The sequence below is a fragment of the Pseudophryne corroboree genome, chromosome 6, assembly GCF_028390025.1.
Source record: "Pseudophryne corroboree isolate aPseCor3 chromosome 6, aPseCor3.hap2, whole genome shotgun sequence".
NCBI classification, from domain to species: domain Eukaryota; kingdom Metazoa; phylum Chordata; class Amphibia; order Anura; family Myobatrachidae; genus Pseudophryne; species Pseudophryne corroboree.
This window is the reverse complement of record NC_086449.1, coordinates 45,609,771-45,625,432: the sequence shown is the minus strand read 5'-3', so window position 1 is coordinate 45,625,432 and position 15,662 is coordinate 45,609,771. Positions and strand designations below refer to the sequence as shown.

The window sequence follows — 15,662 nt, the reverse complement described above, 5'->3', positions numbered from 1 at the left end:
TGCCACACTCTGTTACCCAACTCTAGTAATACAATAAAAAAAAACACTATTTGTATTGTATTGTAGTAGTAAGATAAATGCTTCCACGTTCCCTTTGAGCACCGGAAGTCCCCTGCCGGAAAGCTTCCGCTACGTGCTACCTAAACTTTTAGGCAGGAATGGAGCTTTACTTATGAAATGCAAATATTTTGTGAATTTTTGTTAACAAATAACACTTTAACAGACAATTTTAAAACACTTCAATATAATATGGCTATTGACTATAATTTAATGCTATGATTCAGATTGGATAGCTATCTTGCAGAACATATACTGATATAAATATACATATATCCATATAATAATACATATATATATATATATATATATAGCTTTTCAATGCAGGCGGCACTCGGATTGAAGACAATAACACAGGTTGATTTCAACGTTTCAAAGTCATTTAAAACCTGACGGCGAGGTATTAAATGACTTCGAAACGTTGAAATCAACCTGTGTTATTGTCTTCAATCCGAGTGCCGCCTGCATTGAAAAGCTATCATATGGTTAACCACGCCAAGTTACCCAGGGAGGGCACCGGGACTTTTCAACATTTAATTGGGAGTGCTGCCTGAATACAGTTTTATATACATATATATATATATATACACACACACATTATTTATTACACTTCTATGTACCCCTCACACAGCACATGTATTCATTCATACACACATACTGAATGAATGCAGTTTCTACAGAGCCTTTAATTTGCATATCAACAGATGTTCACATGCTTGCTGTCCCAGGGTGGTTGAACATAAACACAACATTTCAATTGAGCAAGCAAAGGGTTAACAAATCCTGGAGAAGAAGAAAAAACTCTTCATCTGTGTGTAATTCTTACATTAAGCCAAGTAATTATCTGACTATTAACTCTCACTAGGCCCAATTGAAACACTATTTCTATTTGACTATGTCATGGGTTAGTAAAATTCATTGGTAGCTTTTAAATGGTGTTGGATTTGTACATATATATTGTTTATTTGTGACAAAGGAAACAGATTGTTTAAACACACAGAAAGTCAACTGTTACCTAAATGGATAGAGAGTGGCTCTACGTAAAATGGCCACTGTTCCTCCTCCTTCCAAAGCCATGTGCATGGACTAAATGGTGATCACACCATGGGGGTCATTCCGAGTTGTTTGCTAGCTGCTTTTGGTCGCAGCATGGCGATTAGGTGAAAAAGCGGCATTTCTGCGCTTGCGTATGTGGCGCAGTGCGCACGTGCGACGTTCTTTCACACAAAACTATGTAGTTTCGCACAAGGTCTAGCGATGCTTTTCAGTCGCACTGCTGGCCGCAGAGTGATTGACAGGAACTGGGTGTTTCTGGGTGGCAACTAACCATTTTTGGGGAGTGAGTGAAAAACGCAGGCGTGTCGGATAAAAAAGCAGGCGTGCCTGGGGAAACGGGGGAGTGGCTGGCCGAACGCAGAGCGTGTTTGTGACGTCAAAACAGGAACTAAACAGACTGAAGTGATCTCTAGCTAGGAGTAAGTCTCGAGCTACTCTGAAACGAAACAATCTTTTTTTGTAGCAATGCTGCGATCCTTTCGTTCACACTTCTGCTAAGCTAAGATACACTCCCAGAGGGCGGCGGCCTAGCGTTTGCACTGCTGCTAAAAGAAGCTAGCGAGCGATCAACTCGGAATGAGGGCCCATGCGGCCAGAAATACAAACACTAGCTCCTTTGTCACAAATAAATCACAAGTTATACAAGCACCAGATGTCTGTTACTTCAGGCCTATGTTAGCAGTATGCGAATAGGCCTCAGCATGCTAACACAGCTATATCATACCTATGCACCAACTTTTAAATGCTCTTTAAATTTACTTAACAGAAAAACAATCCAATCTGAATCAAACACAATATGACTTATTTGAACTTTGTTCAGCAACAATAAAAATACGCTGTAGCATTTCAAATATTGTGCGTTTTTTGTCAGACTCACGCAACAAAGAAATATATTGTCCCATGATTCATATCAGCCCCTTACTGATAACACAAAAAAACAAATGGCATGTGGTTCAGCAGCATCTAGATGCGTCCATCCTTAGCTGGTAGACCACAGCAGCGTCTGAACTGCGCATCATTAAGTACATGATATCCTGGACGAGCCCTCAACTGTGAATGTCCGATTATTTCTAATAAATATTTCAAATGCCAGCATTAATATATGCTGCGGATGCAAGGCGCATCTTATTACCATATACGATAAAAGTGCGCTGTACATCGCAAACACTACATCCCTTAAGAGAAAACAAGCACTCGCACATTGTATTACTGAGGTCCAATGCTCAGAGATGTATATATTTGATATTGAAAGGGTATGCATACAATATAACACATGTACAGTATATATATGGTTACAAAGTTACAATTACACAAGAAGCAGTTGTAGTTACATAAGGATCAATCACAGCCATCATACTTCAACCTGTCCCTTGCTCAATGCACAGTCCGCTCCATCTTTGAATCTGCACGAACAGCAACAAAAAACAGAACTTCTTGGGTGAGGGGAAATGCCTATATACTGTGTATTGGGGGAAGTACATGTCTGGGACTGAGTCTTCTGTTATTGGTCCAGGGGAGGAAGATCTCTCATTCATGATGTGTCATATGCAAGCAACGTCCAGCCTTGAAGATGCCATCATAGGGATTAGCCATGCTGTCTTTCAGGAAGTCCTTTGTTCACTTTTGAATTGTGGCTTCATATTCATACATTCAATCATAACTACAGATGTATCCACATTTATCTTGACGGTTAATAGGATTAACAGTGACTGGCCAGTCAGATTTAATCCCCTGCTCTAATGATTTAGGGGGTAATTCCAAGTTGATTGCAGCAGGAAATGTTTTAGCCAGATGTCATTGTGTAGTATAGTCACTATATAACAACATACAACATGCACAGTGTCTGTGGGCCTAATTCAGACCTGATCACAACAGCAAAATCTTTCTCTAATGAGCAAAACCATGTGCACTGCAGTGGAGGCAGATATAACATGTGCAGAGAGAGTTAGATTTGGGTGGGTTATTTTGTTTCTGTGCAGGGTAAATACTGGCTGCTTTATTTTTACACTGCAATTTAGATTGCAGATTGAACACACCACACCCAAATCTAACTCTCTCTGCACATGTTATATCTGCCTCCCCTGCAGTGCACATGGTTTTGCCCAACTGCTAAAAAATGTCCTGCTGCGATCAACTTGGAATTACCCCCTTAATCCCCTGCTGTATTGTTCTCTGTATTGTATTGTAGTTGAGAACAATAGCTGATAATATGCTAATAAATCATGTTGTGACTAGGCACAGAAAACTACTCAAGATAAAGGTGGATACATCTGTACTCATTGCAATGTGTTACAACCTACCCACTGCCATCAAACCAACACACCCATTCCCCTGATCATTTTGACACCAAGCATGACATGTTTATCTTATTCCATTCCAATAATACATATATATCGGATGTTAACATCTATTATATAAAAACATTATAATGTCTCGTGCTTGACATGTTTATTCTATGTGTGGTATGAAATATGTGTTGAATATATCTTTGTGGCTTGTCTATGTGAATGCGTATTCTACCATATATCGCTGTGAACGCTACGTGTATGCTCACGCACAGCGACCCATCTGTTTGGCGTTTGTATGTGGTGTGTATGTAATAATTTTTGACTTCAACAATGGATTATTACGTACCGGCTGTTATCACTGTAGCTCCTGTGTGCTGTGGCCCTAACTGTGTAGAGTTTGTATATTCTCCCCGTGCCTGGGTGGGTTTCCTCTGAGAAACCTGGTTCCGGTAGGTTCATTGGTTCCCTAACAAAATGAGTCTTAGTGAGTATGTGTGTGCGTGTACAGGTGTTTAGGGCAGACTAGATGGGCCAAGTATTTCATTCCTGCCATCAAATTCTACGTTGGCATATCTGTTCCAGCATGCATGCACAATGGGAGCCAGGTCATGTACACCAATGATTAGTGCCGTTTCTTGCGGCGGTCGAGCCATACAACGGCACGGGGTGCCAGCCGCCGCCGCAATTTGCAGTGTCCCTGACTGCTCCCCTGCTGCTTGCTATAGTACTCCACTAAGGGGGAGTGGTTTCGTGGGATGACGCATTTGCGCAGTGACGTCACGACGCAACACGTCATTTACCAAAACTCCACCCCCCGAGCGGAGAACTATGACAGGGAGGAGGGGGAGCAGCTGGCGGTGGGCTGGCAGGGCTGTACACACCCCTGAGTCCTGACAACGAGTACTGCACACACCCCTGGCAACTAGCATTACACACGACTGAGCCCTGACAATGAGCTGTACCCCTGGCAATGAGCACTACACATGCCTGGCAACTAGCATTACACACCCCTGAGCCCTGACAATGAGCATTACCCCTGGCAACGGGCACTACCCACCCCTGGAAACTAGCATTACACACCCCTGAGCCCTGACAATGAGCATTACCCCTGGCAACGGGCACTACCCACCCCTGGAAACTAGCATTACACACCCCTGAGCCCTGACAATGAGCATTACCCCTGGCAACGGGCACTACCCACCCCTGGAAACTAGCATTACACACCCCTGAGCTTTGACAACAAGCATTACCCCTGGAAACTAGCATTACACACCCCTGGCAACGATCATGACACCCGTCACAGAGCATGAAACCCCTGGCAACAATCATGACGGGTTGGTATCGATATACCGGCATCCTTCATCCCAGCAGTCAGAATCCAGACCCCGGGATGCCAAGCGCCAGAATGCCGGCAGCAGGGTGTGCTCAAAAGAGCCCCTTGCGGGCTTGCTGTGCTTGTCACGCTGCGGGAATGGTGACGCGCTATGCATTCCACGCTATTTATTCTACCTCCAGGGGTGTTGTGGACACCCCAAGTGGGAGAATAGGTGTCGGTATCCCGGCGGTCGGGATCCCGACAGCCAGGATTTTTAAGGCATCCCAGCATGACACCCAGTGTGTGAAACCCCTGGCAATGAGCAGGTAATTTAAAAGTAATTAGAAGCTTTACTTTAGGGCATATTTTATGACGAGCATTGCAGTGTGTGGTATAATATGGTGCAAGGGGCATTGCTGTGTGGGGTATAATATGGTGCAAGGGGCATTGCTGTGTGGGGCTTAATATGGTGGAATTTATTTTTCTTCCCTGTGGTGGCCGAGCTCTGTTGGTGTAGGGTCAATAACTGGGTGTAAGGTAGTCTTTTCAGGCGAGACCATGCCCCCTCGCCAGGAGCACTCGCACCTTCGGAGCACGCAAATTTGTGTTTCTTATATCGTTGGAGGTAGGGGCGTACATTTTTTTACGTCAGTGGGGGGGGCACATTTTTAGATCTCACTCTGGGAGCCAATTTGGCTAGAAACAGCCCAGTCAATGACTCCCCACTGCTAGGGAGACTGGACAGACCTAGGGGTAAATTTACTAGTGTGTAGATGCAGGAGACAAAAATTCTTTGTGGGGGCACTCTTGGATCAATTAAATAATGTAATCTTTAAAAATAACTTTTATTAGTGTGTACCTTTTAAAATATTGGTTCGACATGTGTATAAAATCGTATTAAATCAAGTTTGGATGTTGTACTCATTTTGAGATATTCATCCTTATAAATATCGGCAAAATATCAGAGAATTAAAATGTTACCCCCTATCTTCAATTATTGTATAGTTATTGGATAATCCCAGAGGGTCTGGCTTCCTCTGAAAAAGGGGCAGAAACTATTAAAGTACTGTAGTCTACTCAAAATGAGTTTAAACCCTGGTATACAACCTCATGTACACCGTAAGCATTTAGGACCGTACACTTGTGGATTAGCCACAAAGGAAATTAAGTAATTCAGATATTTTTTATAATTCAGATCTGATCGCTTGCTAACGTTTTCGCACAGCGGCGATCAGGCACAAACTACGCATATGTATGCACCACAGTGTGCAGGCGCGTCACACGGCTACAAAGCGGATCGCCGCTCAGCGATGGGTTTGTGCGAAGGATCCATTGCACGGGCATTTGTGGGTGCAACCTTTTCAAGAAGTGTTTGGAACAACGCAAGCGTGTTCAAGCGTTTGCAGGGCGGGTGTCTGATGTCAATTACGGTCCCGAACAGCCTGACGTGATCGCAGCGGCTGAGTAAGTCCTGGGCTGAGCAGAGACAACACAAAATCTGTTTTTGCAGCTCTGCTACACATGCGTTCGCACACTTGCACAGCTAAAATACACTCCCCCCCTTAGGCTGCGACCAGAGCCGGCCTTAGGCATAGGCAAACTAGGCAAATGCCTATGGCATTTGGTATGCTTAGGGGCACCAGCAGCTTCTGCTGATTAAAATGATATGCGTCATGCCTATATTCTGTGTGTGACTGCAGCTGTATCTGCATACGAAATGCTACGTTACAGTGTATTCCTGGAAATTACTGTAATGTAGCATTTCGTATGCAGATACAGCCGCAGTCGCACATAGAATATAAGCATGCTGCATATCATTTTAATCAGCAGAAGCTGCTTGTGCATCCTAGCCACATAGTAATGCAAATAAGATGCATTTTCATTAAAAAAAAGGTGCCCAACGTTAGCAGAGCTGCCAGCTGACTCATGCCAGGCATCTCCTGCAGAACTAACAGCGGTGCTAGGGGGCACCAGCAAAAATCTTGCCTAGGGCATCATATTGGTTAGGGCCGGCTCTGGCTGCGACTATCCGATTGCAGGGCTGCAAAAATCACTGCCCAGCGATCAGGTCTGAATTACCCCCTAAGTGTGTAGCCAAACTTTTTTGAATTGCTGTACTGAGCCCTAAAGTATCAGAATTTTTGCACGGCACCCCAAGAACAAAAGTTTCTTATTGAGAACTTCAGAACAAAATATTAAATTAAGTTAATTGTCTAAATATGTCATCCTTAGGTCCAGTTATAAAAGCCAACAGCACTGGTATTGTCTATTACATTGACCGTAAAAAATTTGAATTGGTCCTGGACCACCTACCCATGGCACCCCTGGAAGTACCCCGAGGCACCCCAGGGTGCCACGGCACACAGTTTGAGAACCACTGGCATAGTCAGTAGGAGTATAGCGAGATAGATAGCCTTAGGTGTGACCTGTGCTGTCACTTCTGCTGAAGGATGTCATACATAATGCATAGGATACCCAATGAGAGAGTAACAGTCATCACCTAATGGCAGAAAGAATAATACAGTACACCTCTGCTTTTCAGCTGTAAGTACCTAGAGTACAGTACAAATATCAGATGTAAGAGGTGTGTCTGTGCTTCTGCTTTTTAATTGTCATGCATCAAGGCATCAAACAACGGGATGCGGTCAATCTACCTACAATCAAAATACGACGGTCAAAATACCGACAACCATTGACTGACGGTCAAAATCCCAACAAGGTCAAAATCCTGACATGGTCAAAATACCGACATTTAAAGTGTTGACGGGTCAAAAAGTTGACGTGACTTTTTCATGATTTTCCTATCTCCAGCATGCATACAGTGGGAGCCGGGTCACATGCACCAATGACACCCCACTGCTGGGGAGACTGGACAGACCAAGGGATAAATTTACTAAGCTCAATTCATACTTAGATGCACGACCGGCCACACATGTTCGAACAAATAGACCATCGGCCAAACACGGTTGGATTTTCACATACACCTCATAGAACACGGGAATTTACCAAGGATTCGTATTCTCAAATACTGCCTAATATCACGCAAACACAGCCAGAAAAGGCTTGAATTCATACTCAAATAGAACTTTCAAATAGACCTGCTTTTGGCTGGCGTGTTTGGAGAAAAATGTGCGGATCAGTGAGATCTGTGCAGGGCTTCTCTATGGAAAACTTAATTAAAGATTTTTTTTTTTTTTACAAACACTGTGTGGGGTCCCCCCTCCTGAACATAACCAGCCCTGAGCTCTTTGAGTTGGTCCTACAGTAGTTATAAAAATACCAGGGGAAAAATGCGTAGAGGTCACCCGGTATTTTAAAAACCAGCACCGGGCTCTTGGGCCGGTCCTGGTTCCAAAAAATCCCCCCTTATTTTTAAAACCATCACTGGGCTCTACTTGTCAAGAAGATAAGGCCATAGCTGTGGGACACATTTATACAGGTCCCTGTGGCAATAGCATTAAATCCTAAACTGGTCAGCCCGGGACAGGGTTCCCTGGGGGAGTGGGGACCCCTCAATGAAGAGCCCCAAAGGGCCAGGGCCAATGCCCAGTGCTATCCCCGCCACCCATGAGCTGTGGGTGGCAAATTCATAGCCCATTCAAGTGTGTAAAAATAATTAATATTGTCTTTTACAGTGGAACTATAGGTCCCAGCAAGCCACCTCCACATACCTTGCAACAGCTGCGGCTCTCTACTGCCCTGGGTGTCTGTTTAAAAGTCTTTTTTTTCCAGAAGCATTTCAAATTAACTGAATTGTGGACAGATGTGTGAGAAATAGGAGGAGGTTGCAGTAGTCCAGAAGGGAGACGATTAGAGAATGGATAGGAATGTTGCTTGCAACTTGGGTGAGACCATAAGCAAAGGGTTTACATTCATTGCCTCTGTTGCTTGTGTACTTTGTGAATGTATTTTCTAATCTCAAATATACAATCAATAAATTAGTAAAAATAACATTATGCAGTATTTATGAGGGAATCGTGATAAATGTTGTGGGCATGTCTGTAAGTATTAAACATAAATATGTCAAAGTCCTCTGAGTAGATCACGTGTGTGGTACTATTTTCCTAGGTGTTTTTCCTTTCCATCTCTGATAACTGTATTGTATTTCTTATCTTTATTGTTTCTTTATTGTTTCATTATTGGCGGAAATAAACTTTTTATTTGTGTATTATATTATCTTTGCCAATAAAGTTGCGTGCTTTCCATATGATCGGCTAAATGTGAATAAAGAGCCTTATACAGAGCTGTAAGCAAACCAAAAAAGTTAGCAACTGGGCAAAACCATGGTGGTCATTCCGAGTTGTTCGCTCGCAAGCCGATTTTAGCAGCATTGCACACGCTAAGCCGCCGCCTACTGGGAGTGAATCTTAGCATAGTAAAATTGCGAACGAAAGATTCGCAATATTGCGAAAAGACATTTCTGTGCAGTTTCTGAGTAGCTCGAGACTTACTCGGCATCTGCGATCAGTTCAGTGCTTGGCGTTCCTGGTTTGACGTCACAAACACACCCAGCGTTCGCCCAGACACTCCTCCGTTTCTCCAGCCACTCCCGCGTTTTTCCCAGAAACTGTAGCGTTTTTTCACACACGCCCATAAAACGGCCAGTTTCCGCCCAGTAACACCCACTTCCTGTCAATCACATTACGATTGCCTGAACGAAGAAAAAACCTCGTAATGCCGTGAGTAAAATACCTAACTGCATAGCAAATTTACTTGGCGCAGTCGCAGTGCGAACATTGCGCATGCGCACTAAGTGGCAAATCGTTGCGATGCGAAGAATTTTACCGAGCGAACAACTCGGAATGACCACCCATGTGCAGTGCAGGTGGGGCAGATATAACATGTGCAGAAATAGTAAGATTTGGGTGGGGTGTGTTCAAACTGAAATCTAAATTGCAGTGTAGAAATAAAGCAGCCAGTATTTACCCTGCACAGAAACAATATAAGCCACCCAAATCTAACTCTCTCTGCACATGTTACATCTGCCCCACCTGCAGTGTAGCATGGTTTAAGCCCAATTGCTACCTTTTTTGGTTTGCCAACAACTCTGAATAACCCCCCCAAAGTCAATCATTGAAGCCGCTAACATGCAAATCATTCATCTGCCTGCATTGTGCACACTTCATATCATTAAGCAGCAATTTCATGGTCTCTGGTAACCTTAATAGTCATTGATGTGTAGTAAGCATTACAGGAAGGAACAGCAATTCTATATAGAACGTTATACTGTGGCAATACAGGGCTATGAAGGTATCACAGACTGCACACTAAAGTAATTAGCTCCACAGTTGGATAACATAGATAGTAATACAGTATATAATGTATATGGCCCTCATTCCGAGTTGTTCGCTCGCAAGCTGCTTTTAGCAGCTTTGCACACGCTAAGCCGCCGCCTACTGGGAGTGAATCTTAGCTTATCAAAATTGCGAACGAAAGATTCTCAAAATTGCGATTACACCTCTCTTAGCAGTTTCTGAGTAGCTCCAGATTTACTCTGCATCTGCGATCAGTTCAGTGCTTGTCGTTCCTGGTTTGACGTCACAAACACACCCAGCGTTCGCCCAGACACTCCTCCGTTTCTCCAGCCACTCCCGCGTTTTTCCCAGAAACGGTAGCGTTTTTTCACACACTCCCATAAAACGGCCTGTTTCCGCCCAGAAACACTCACTTCCTGTCAATCACATTACGATCACCAGAACGAAGTAAAAACCTCGTAATGCCGTGAGTAAAATACCTACTGTAACTACATAGCAAATTTACTTGGCGCAGCCGCAGTGCGGACATTGCACATGTGCATTAGCGACTTATCGCTCCGTTGCGAGAAAAAAATAACGAGCGAACAAAATCGGAATGACCACCTATGTTAAAGACATAGCCACATGTCTCTCATTGTCACTCAGTTGCCAGACACTCTCTCCATAGCAGGGGCGGATCAAGGGGTGGAGGCTGGGGGCAATCAGGGTGATGGCAATGGTAGGCCCAAATCTGAAGAAATTCAGGCCCCACCAATTACAGTGGAGTATTTTAAAAATGGCACCAATCACAGCTTACCATGGTGCAAATCCAAGAAGGGAAGGGGGTAAATAACAGGACAGTTTGTGATCACATTAATGGATGAACATTAGATGCTTATTCTTCAACTATATAGATATTCTTATCCTGGGAGACAATGGATACCTTTTTTTTTTTTTATAGAATTCTGTATTTGAAACTGTATTTGAAACTGAACCCTTTTTCCTGTACAGATGTTTTTAGAAATTGTCTGTTAAGATTCTTTCTAATAATATGTATATACACACTACAACGAATTCTGCTAAAAATGAATGCTTGGGCTTGGATTGAAATATACACATACTGTATATCTTTCACCCTTTAACAATTTGTGTTATATGTGGAAGGAACTCATAGCTGATGTACATGGTTATGAAATTTCTCTTTAAGTACCTATCCATTTAAATTTATACAACACGCACATGACAAAGAACGCGTTTTTTTATTCAGGCATTTGAGTAATAACGAGTCAGTGGTTATTTAGACTTGTTTATATTTGAGGAGCGTAGTGACTAAATAGGAACGGAGAGGGTTAAACATTTGAGTTTGGGAATGGCATTGTGGGTATCAGGTGATAGGATGATCCAATAGGGATACAGGGATAGAAGGGGTAGTTTCATTCATTAGGACTAGCTGGAGGAGGAGTTAACCTCTTTAATCTGGTCTTCCCGTCCTCCCTGCCCTTTTTTTGTATGGGTGGATTTTGCGTTAGCTGTTTTTGGCGGGAAAGAATGGCAGGTTACTTGTTTTAGGTCAGAGATGGATTGTTTGTTGATTGATTCATATTTGTTTGGTGCTCTCACCTTCGTTGACTGTGTATAATGGTGGACCACCTAGACGTGGGCAGCGACATCACCCAGACGGGTGGGTAGTCATGGTAGAAGGTTGAGTGATACCTTTGTTGTTGGTAGTTTGTTTGGGAAGTATGTTACAGTTTTGCGGATTGGGGAATGAGTTCTAGCTGTTCTTTCTTTGCCACCATTATCTAATCATTTTCTTTACATCTATTTAAAGTTTATAGTGGTTTAAATAAATCAGCTAACATTTTTCTGCCAAACCTAAGTCTCCGTGTCGTTATTTTATGTAAGATAAATGGTTTGGGTAATTGATTTATGCACAAGGTCATTCATCAGCCGTTAGGATGTTTATATTCTTGATCCTTAATAAACGTTAAAGTTTAAATTTCTATATTTATACAAAGTGTGCCCCTAAAAATGAGACTTACTCTTTAGGTCTTTCTACTGCCCCCTACTGTGCACCCTTGATGGGCCAGCGTGCTCGCAGCAAAAGGAGGCATGGCCCCAAAGAAAGGGGCGTGGCTTCACAGGATCGTCACTCTCCGGAAATGCTGGGCTGTACTGGGTTGCCCCTGGAGACTGTCTGCAGTGCTGTCGGCTCCTCTTCTATGACACGAGCCGGGTGCTGTAGAAGACTTTCACACTGCAGCAGCACCTGGTTCCTGTCACTGCGGAGGAGCCCACAGATTGGTATTACCCCTTCCCGGCCCGGGTGCGGGCCGCACCCCCTGCACCCGTCTTGTGACGCTACTGAACCTACCACATACAAAACTGTAAACCTAGGACTCAGGGGAGCACCGCCAACAAGAGTGATACTGTTGAAATACAACAAAATATGCATTTCTTATGGTTGGTTTTAAAAACATGGTATTAACAATTTTCTGAGATACTTACCCATGTAGTAAAGTCCTGTGTGGGATCACACACCCTTTTTCCAGCACATAGGTGTGTACATTCAGGCTTGGACTGGCCAACAGGGGTACAGGGGAAACCACCGGTAAGCCCTACTGCCTGGGGACCCACCTCCTGCTCTAAGGATCAGGTTCCAGACTGTGCACTTGAATTATACATTATACTTATGTTACCTTATACTGGACTATGGTGTATTGTCTACAGTGCATTGCTGTTATTAATTTGGTACATTATCATGCATGCAGCAGCTGAATTTACTGTATATATTTATGACGGGGTCCAGACGTTGCACTCTCTAATAGTCAAACCAATGAGGTGGCAGGCCACACCCCCTCTGTGGACTGGCCACAGATTTTAAACATGAGCCCCTACCACTGCATTCTGCCGGTGGGCCCTACATGCCCCAGTCTGACACTGTGTGCATTATAGCAGCACTTATCATGCCACTATAGCCGCTCACGCTTTGCATCTCATTGAGGCAAATTTGGAAGCAATAAAAAACGTAGATAAAGTAGATAAAGAGAACAAAATAAAACAAATGAGACAAAAAAAATTAGACGTGTTCATTTTTTTATCGAGAAAAATGATTCAGTATCACAAATCTGTGAGTGGCAAAAGTATGTGACCCTTTAGGGTTAGCAGATATTTTGAAGGTGAAATTAGAGTCAGGTATTTTCAATCTCTGGGATGACAATCAGGTGTAAGTGGACATCCTGTCTTTTTAAAAGAACAGGGATCTATCAAAGTCTGTTGTTCACAACACGTTTGTGGAAGTGTATCATGCCACGAACAAAGGAGCTTTCTGAGGACCTCAGAAGAAGAGTTGTTGATGCTCATCAGGCTGGAAAAGGTTACAAACCATCTCTTCAGAGTTTGTACCCCACCAATCAACAGTCAGACAGATTGTGTACAAATGGAGGAAATTCCAGACTACTATTACCTTCCCCAAGAGTGATCAACCAACAAAGATCATGCCAAGAGAAAGGACTCTAATAGTTTGCAAGGTCACAAAGGAACCCAAAGGAACCTCTAAGCAACTGAAGGCCTTTCTCACATTAGCTAAGTTTAATGTTCATAATTCCACCGTCAAGAAGGACTTGTGTGAGAATCTGAGGTAGTTTTGGGCTCTCTCTCTCTACCCCTCTTTCTCCCAAAACAGGTTTTTTTTACCCCTTCTTTCCCTTGTTTCTCCCATCTCTATTATATGTCCTTCTCCTTTGTACCCTCCTTTTGTGTCTCTTTTTACTCTACTCATTTTTTACTGTCTCCCCCCTCTTCCTCTATCTTTTTTTTCTTACCCCCTTTTCTTTTTCCTTTACCTTATTTTCTATCTCCCTTCCCTTTTCTTATTTTTGCCTTTAACTATGTGTTTTAGGTTTATTTTTGTTTTCTTTTTAGGCTTTTTTAGTATCGCTGTTATTTTTTCTTTTACCACCATCCTTAACTTCCTCCTTCAACACCCCTCTCCCTATATGTTATGCACAGTCTATAGGTATACAGTTGCAGAGCTCTGTATATAATTCATAGTCTTGTGCATGTAACCCAGACCTGGAGCATACTGTCACACATCAGTCCTTCCATATCCCTTCATGCTGCAGTGTCCTTCTCCCTGGAGCTGTGGGGAACAAAGCAGAAGAGACCTGGACTAGGGGCCAACTCTCGGGTCTACCGGCATTCCAGCAGGTTCTCTGGATTCAGGTGTACACAAAGTCCTTCCCGGCACAGATTCCACCAATTGATGAGTCATGGCACTTCTTAAAAAGAAAAAAATGTATTAGAGATTCAGAAGAAGAACGGCTGCGTCCAGGCATTATTGAGAGTTAAGAGGGGGATGACGGATTTGGGCTTCCCTACCATTGTTTAATTGAATGGCACTAGAACCTGTTATGTAGTAACATAGAAACATAGAATTTGACGGCAAATAAGAACCACTTGGCCCATCTAGTCTGCCCCTTTTTTGTTTTTTTTACCATATTTTTATCTCAAACCTTATTTGATCCTTATTTCTTTGTAAGGATATCCTTATGTCTATCCCATGCATGTTTACATTGCTCTACTGTCTTAGCCTCTACCACCTCTGATGGGAGGCTATTCCACTTGTCTACTACCCTTTCTGTGAAGTATTTTTTCCTCATATTTCTCCTGAACCTCCCCCCCTCCAGTCTCAGTGCATGTCCTCGTGTCCTATTGCTTCTCTTCATTTGGACAATGTTTCCCTCCTGGACTTTGTTAAAACCCTTGATATATGTGAAAGTTTCTATCATGTGACCCTTTCCATTCTCTGCACCAAACTTTCCCTTCTCTACTCCAAACCTTTCCCTTCTCTGCTCCAAACTAGTAGATTCATCCGTTCATTCCAGTGGTGAGAAATGTACACTGGTTAAAGACATAGGGGTCTATTTACTAAGCCTTGAATGGATATAAAGTGGATAGAGATAAAGTACCAGCCAATCAGCACCTAATTGTCATTTTTCAAACACAGCCTGTAACATGGCAGTTAGTAAAAATGATTGGCTGGTACTTTATCTCCATCCAAGTCTTAGTAAATAGACCCTTTAGAGCCTAATTCAGACCTGATCTTTTTCTAATGGGCAAAACCATGTGCACTGCAAGTGGGGCAGATGTAACATGTGCAGAGAGAGTTAGATTTGGGTGGGTTATATTCTGTGCAGGGTAAATACTGGCTGCTTTATTTTTACACTGTAATTTAGATTTCAGTTTGAGCACACCACACCCAAATCTAACTCTCTCTGCATATGTTACACCTGCCCCCCCGCAGTGCAGCATGGTTTTGCCCATTACAAAAAAAGTGTATTGTTGCGATTAGGTCTGAATTATGTCCTTAGATGGATTGGATGGATTGTTTGTGTTATGCCGTGGTGTTTATAAAAAGTGTTTACAGAGAAAACACAAGAAAGATAGCAGTAAATGTATAATCTCTACTGTATGTTCTGGAAATGTTGTAAAACAAACAGTAAAATGTATTTACATATCTCATAAAGACTCTCTACAGCATTTAAAGGCAGCGAGAATTTCCTCCTCCGCAATGTGACGCTGTGAGACATGTACGTTATTGTTTAGACAAGTTTTAAAATGTGCTATGTGTGACATACAGTATACAGCACTCGTCTAACCCATCCCGATGTGTTTCCGTGTGTATATAATGACTGTGATTTACCATATTTA

The 15,662-nt window shown here is 42.9% G+C and overlaps 1 long non-coding RNA gene across 1 annotated transcript in view; it reads right to left on the bottom strand.

Annotated features, from left to right (window-relative positions):
* LOC134936041 (uncharacterized) overlaps window positions 1-8,465 on the bottom strand; it is a 144,122-nt gene extending 135,657 nt beyond the window's left edge. The window contains exon 1 of the long non-coding RNA XR_010180443.1: window positions 8,388-8,465. This is a non-coding gene — a long non-coding RNA (uncharacterized LOC134936041). The remainder of the gene's footprint in view (window positions 1-8,387) is intronic.
* Between the last annotated feature and the right edge of the window lie 7,197 nt (window positions 8,466-15,662).